Raw genomic sequence first — 6,214 nt, forward strand, 5'->3', positions numbered from 1 at the left:
GTGAGGGGTTTCTTTGGAACTGCAATATGCTTCGGTTTAGTATACTGCATGAGTCCGCATATAACTGAATCATACGGTAATCTCTCACCCATTAATCCCTGCGCTAAAATATGAGCTCTTATAGAGGGACCTATCATTTCCCCTGGACTTCACTATATACACCACATGCAGAATATGTCATGACTGTTCTTTTGTCATTTAAACAAAGTTTAAGTTGCATGTCCCACTGTTAAGTAAGTCAAAGTCAGAATTTGAAGCCCTTTGCAACCCGTTTTCTGTATATATTTCTGAAACGGGATATTTCTCAAGAAGTAATGTAGTGAATCTTGGTTTTATCAGCCTGGAGTTAAGTGAATTATGAAATGTGGATAGATCTAGATCGAAGGCTGGTTTGGCTATCGGTTATCATTATGTGACATCAGCGGAAAAAGGAAATGGAAGAAATTCTTACATTTGGATGACATTAAATTAGTACTTTGAAACAATTTTCACTCAGAAATTGCAGGTAAATATCACAAATAATTATAAAAATAATAAGTAATATACTGAATTAAATGACAAATTGCAGTAGAAAGACTGAAATAGTATTTTCTAGTAAAACCTACTACAGTCATCTTTGTTTTATTTACAGCCTCGTTAAAGTCATTAAAGTAAATAGGGTTGATTTTTAATTCATGTTGACATATCAGTGTCAAGTTTTCAAATATTTTATTTTATAATGTGAAAACGAAATAATGAATAATGAAATGTCTCATTTCTGTAGAACAATGTGTGCTAATGAATCATGCACAATGAGATCAGGAACACATTAAGAAAGCAAATAAGGTCAATTTTAATTTCATGTTGACTTTAAGGATGATGATTTCTCTGAAAATCATCTTTGCAGAAAATATATTTCACATTTCAGTGGAAATTCAAATATAGCAACACTATGATAGAATCAAAGTACTTCCTGTTTTTAATCAAATGTTGCATTGACAACATCCGTCCAAATGTGTCTAAGTCCTGTTTGCGCTGGAGTATTTTGGGCTAAAATGGGAGGAAGGGCAGAGGATGCTGGTGGTGCTGATGTAGCAGAGGGCAGGAGTGACTGTGGCCATGGTGACAGCAGGCGCACACTGAGAGATTTGTTCCAGGGCTAACGTGACTCACAGCGGCTCTGTCCTTTCCTGAGAGACCACTGTCGTGATGCTTCTAACCATCCGCTAACATCCTCCTCTCCTCCCTCTATTCCACTGCACTCATTCCCAGATCCATCAACCTTTTGAATAGTAGTGAATATTTTTAAATTATGAGTTATCATGAGATCCTTAAAAGTGGTCCTAAATTACAGCTGAAATGTGTAATTTCTTTGCCATTACAACCTAATGAAATTGCAAAAATAATGCTTGTTTTCAAACACTCTCTCTGTTTTCCATTGGTTGAACAAACAGATAGCCCCTCCCCAAACTCACGGCATTGGCTGAATTACGCCCTGAACATGTTCTGACCAGGTTTGGTTGAGATTCACCCACTTACAGATACATTCACTTGTTTGTACAGGCTTACTGCTTCATCTTGTTATAGTCATTATGTCGTGGCTGTTGGTATACTCATGTTTGTCCTGTGGGAAGCCCCTGGGCTGTGTGTGTGTGTGTGTGACCACCGTACACATATTCCATCTGTCTGGTGAATAATGGAAAGCTTTATTTTAAATGTTGTTCAAATAATCGTTCACAATGTGGAACATGGCTTCAATTCAAGTAAGACAAGTGACAAGCGTGTATTGTTCCTGCAGGGCAAACTGTTAATGCTGAAATTGCTTTTCAAATTATTTAAATGAATAATTAATGATCACATTAAATGTATTTATAGGGCTATTATATGGGATGACATAGGATTTATAATGACTTGTATGTAAATTACAGACTTAAAATGACTAACAACAAGTATCGGTTAATAGCATGTAGGAATAGTAATGTATGCATTAATTTGAATATTTGATTATTCAAATTAGCTTTGAGTGCTTCTCTTCTGAAATCTTTGTTTGTGATTACAAATGCTTTTGCATGATGATAATTGTTTACCCTGCTTTTATCCAATGAGGAAACAAATCATTATCCTCCGATCCAAATATGTGACTTTTATTTTTCTGTGAAATTCCAGTCATAGTGTTTTGTGTCCAACATTATTTAAATCCCAACATTGTGACTGTTTAACTTTTTAAAGACTATTTACGGATCATTTCCACCACAAATGTAGATGAGTTTGTTTCTTCATTAGAATAGATTTGGAGAAATGTAGCATTTCATCACTTGCTCACCATTGCTTATCCTCTGCAGTGAATGGGTGCCGTCAGAATGAGAGTCCAAACAGCTGATAAAAACATCACAAGTAATCCACACCACTCCAGTCCATCAGTTAATGTCTTTTGAACCAAAAAGCTGCATGTTTGTTAGAAACAAATTCACCATTAAGGTTTTTTAACTTTAAACCGTTGCTTCTGGCCAAATATGAGTCCATAATCCATAATAGCGTTTCTTCCAGTGAAAAAGTCCATCCCCTGTTGTTCTCTCAAATCAAAATTCACCAACATATTTGATTAAAGCTGTTTTGGACCGTTTTCGCTTGCAGTGTTTGATCTTTGCATATTTCTCTCCTGATTCAGACGAGATAACTTATTTTTACTCGTGAAAGCAATATTATGAATAGGACTTATATTTTTACCTGGAAGCAACAGTTTACAATTAAAAATGTCAAAATGATGGAGTCCTTTCTTACAAACATGCAGCTTTTCGCTTCACAGGATGTAAATTGATGGACTGGAGTCATGTGGATTACTTGTGGATTTTTGTGACTCACATTCTCACGGCACCCATTCACTGCAGAGGATCCATGGAATGATAGAAAAAATAACAAGTGATATAATGTTGTTTCTCCAAATCTGTTCCCATGGAGAAACAAATTAATTTACATTTTTAAGTGTGTTTTTTTTTTTTTGCATTGCTGTCATTAGTCATGACGAGGCTCTTGCTCTTCTCTCTGCAGCTCTGTAGGTCACTGTTGCTGAGAAGGTTTCCTCTCTCATTGCCAACCTTCGACCGCTGGCATTTAACTGGCTCTGCCAAAGTGACCCTTCAAAGCAGCACATGGTGGCTAAATGTCCTTCTTTAGAACAAGGGCTAGCAGATATAATAAAGTACTATTTGTTAGCAATTTTCAGTCTCATCTCAACAGTTGAGTAGAGTTTGGCATGATTCTGTTGCTAGGCTACACTCTTAAAAATAAAGGTTCTTAAAGGGGGTTTTCGCAATGATGCCATAGAAGAACAATTCTGGGTTTCACGAAGAACCCTTCAGTGAACAGTTCTTAAAAGAACCTTTTTTTTCCATTATAAAGAACCTTTTGTGGAATGGAATGATTCCATGGATGTTAAAGGTTCTTCATGGAACCATAGATGCCAATAAACAACCTTTATTTTTAAGAGCATAAAAATACACAGCACACAGAACTATTGGATCAGTTTGTGCATTTTAATTTAAATGATTTTTATTGATAGCTTAGTTATTGAATCATATTTTCAATGCTTTTTCTGCTATATTGGATGTTTTACTAAGCTCTTCATAGGACGTTATGGGATTGCATTCTCTGTGAAAGATACATGAGATGCTGCTTTAGAATTTGGTCAAAATAAGGTATTTTAGAAGGCAGCATGATCATTTCCTCTAAATGCTAAATGGGCATCTGCTTGTGTATTTTGCAGAGAGGAACATGCCGTGGGTTGATGTTTTATGGGAATAGTCATGGGTGCAGATGATCTTTAATGTGACTATTTATTTGCATGTTTTTGGTAAAGAAAGAGAAAACCCAGCCTTCACTTTGAATTGACAAACCCTGTTTCAGTGAATGTCAAAATTCTGTCAAAGCCATTTGATGTGACCCAGCAAACCATCAGCGCTCTGTTTCTGAACATCATGTGTGAGGGTTTTTCATTGACATTAGCCACTTGATGGAATTATTGTAACACAGGATCAGATCACCAGAAAACACACCCAAACAAGATGACTTTATAATCCCTGCTGCTGTTTCTTACAAAACAGAAATGAGGCTCTCAGGACTGTCAGAGGTTTGTGTTTTCATTGGCAGTTTATTTTGGCAAACTCTGAGATTCTCCAGTGCAGTCCCGTGTGCCTCCTCACACTCGAGCTGATGCGCCACTTTGCTGTCGTCTCTCGTTGAATGATGATCTACACTCCCGCTGGCGTCGACTCAGCTTCAAAAACTGAATTACATAATTGGGTCTTTCATCACTGGTGAACAAGAGGAGAAGCCATTGCCTACCCTTTATATCAGAGTTAATTCACAATTAGCTTGATCCTAAAGAGATGTTAAGAATAAAGATGAGGGAATAGGAAGATCTTTTACTGATACGTTACAACCTCTCAGAAATTACAATTTAACTACAACATTAAACGCGGTTCACAGCCTTTCATTATCTAACATATTTCCAAGTGCTGCAAGTGAAAATCTGAAAATGTCAGATTAAAATCTATTTTGATCTTGTACAATGGGTTTAACTAAATAAATGTATTTGTTAGTATTGTTCAGAGGTTTATGGTCAGTAAGATTTTTATACTTTTAAAAAAGTTTTTTTTTTTTGCCTCACCAAGGCTGCATTTATTTGATTCAAAATGCAGTCAAAAAATGAATATAGTCCAAAATATTGTTGTAATTTAAAATAAGTGTCTTCTATTTGAATATAGTTTAAAATGCAATTTATTCCTGTGATGCAAAGCTGAATTTTCAGCATCATTACTCCAGTCTTCAGTATCACATGATCCTTCAGAAATCACTTTAATATGCTGATTTGCTGCTCGAGAAACATTTATTATTATAATCAATGTTGAAAACAGTCATGCTGCTTAATAATTGTGCATCTAAAATAATTAAATGTTTATATAATTCAAAAAATAAACACTATGGAAGCTTGTTTCTGCCACCAAATAATAAAACTTAGCTGCAAGTTTACATCTCGCAATTCTGACCTTTTTCTCAGAATTGCACGATATAAACGTGCTATTTTAATTTATAATGTCAGAATTACGAGATTACTTTTTTACTCAAAATTGAACTTCATAACTTGCAATTGCAAATTTATCTCTCGCAATTCTGAGAAAAAAGTAAATCTTTTAAAAAAAAAAAAATGTTTTATTCCGTGGCGGAAACAAGCTCCCATAACATATAGTGTGTATATAAAGAAATATAAAAGGCAAGTATTTTTGCAGTGTTCCATCTCTAATTGATTCATAGCAGATCTAGAGGAAATTTCATTTATTATTGTATTTAAGAAGGGCACTGTCTACTTTGTCTGTGTTTTACTCCATTTTTGATCTACCACAGTCCTAAATCACATCTAAAAGGCCTCTAATCTCATATTGCATAGGGCAGTGTATCAGCGAGTAGATTTGACAGCTCTGGGCCAGACTTTGCTTCACAGAGCTTTTAGGCCCTGTTGTTTAGTGCTGACGTGTTCCTGTACGAGTCTAATTGAAACGCAAGTGTTCCTCCAAGAGGAAGACTGTTGTTCCCAGCCGAGCCATTTCACACACACCGCTGCTCCTGCACGCCATTGCTATTGCTGTCCCGTCTGCAGACCTGAATAGAGATGAGATGTATTTGTGAACTGTGAAACCATACTGCAGCATAGCCGGTGTGCCGGTGTGCTCTGCCTGTGCAGGACTAGTTACCCGGCTTATTCATCTGTTTATTGGTTTGACATTGAATGTCATTGAGAGCTCTTAAAGGGATAGTTCACCTATAAATGAACAATTCTCTCATCATTTACTCACCTAAATATATTGCAGGATGGTTATGGTAGATTTGTATGACTGAAATTTGAACTCTTATCTCCCATTTATAGCTCTCAAATCTCTTTGACGGTGTTATGGCGGAGAAGTGGAGCATATAACAACCCAAATTTTAGTCTGTTTGTCACATAAAGCTATCATATGGTTTCAGAAGACTTGAAATAGCTGTTGTGTTGAAACTGAAATAAGTTGTGTTACTGATTTAGTGGTACTTTTTGGAGCTTGGCAACCACATTTACAGTACTTTCATTAAGTACGTTCATTGTATTTTGTGTTCTACTGAATGATACGAAATTGAGTAAATGACAGTGTTATTTTAGTATTATTTATATACTATTATAGTTTTTATTAATATTAGCTTTTATTTT

Source organism: Sinocyclocheilus anshuiensis, unplaced genomic scaffold, assembly GCF_001515605.1.
Source record: "Sinocyclocheilus anshuiensis isolate Anshui unplaced genomic scaffold, SAMN03320099.WGS_v1.1 scaffold552, whole genome shotgun sequence".
Lineage (NCBI taxonomy): Eukaryota > Metazoa > Chordata > Actinopteri > Cypriniformes > Cyprinidae > Sinocyclocheilus > Sinocyclocheilus anshuiensis.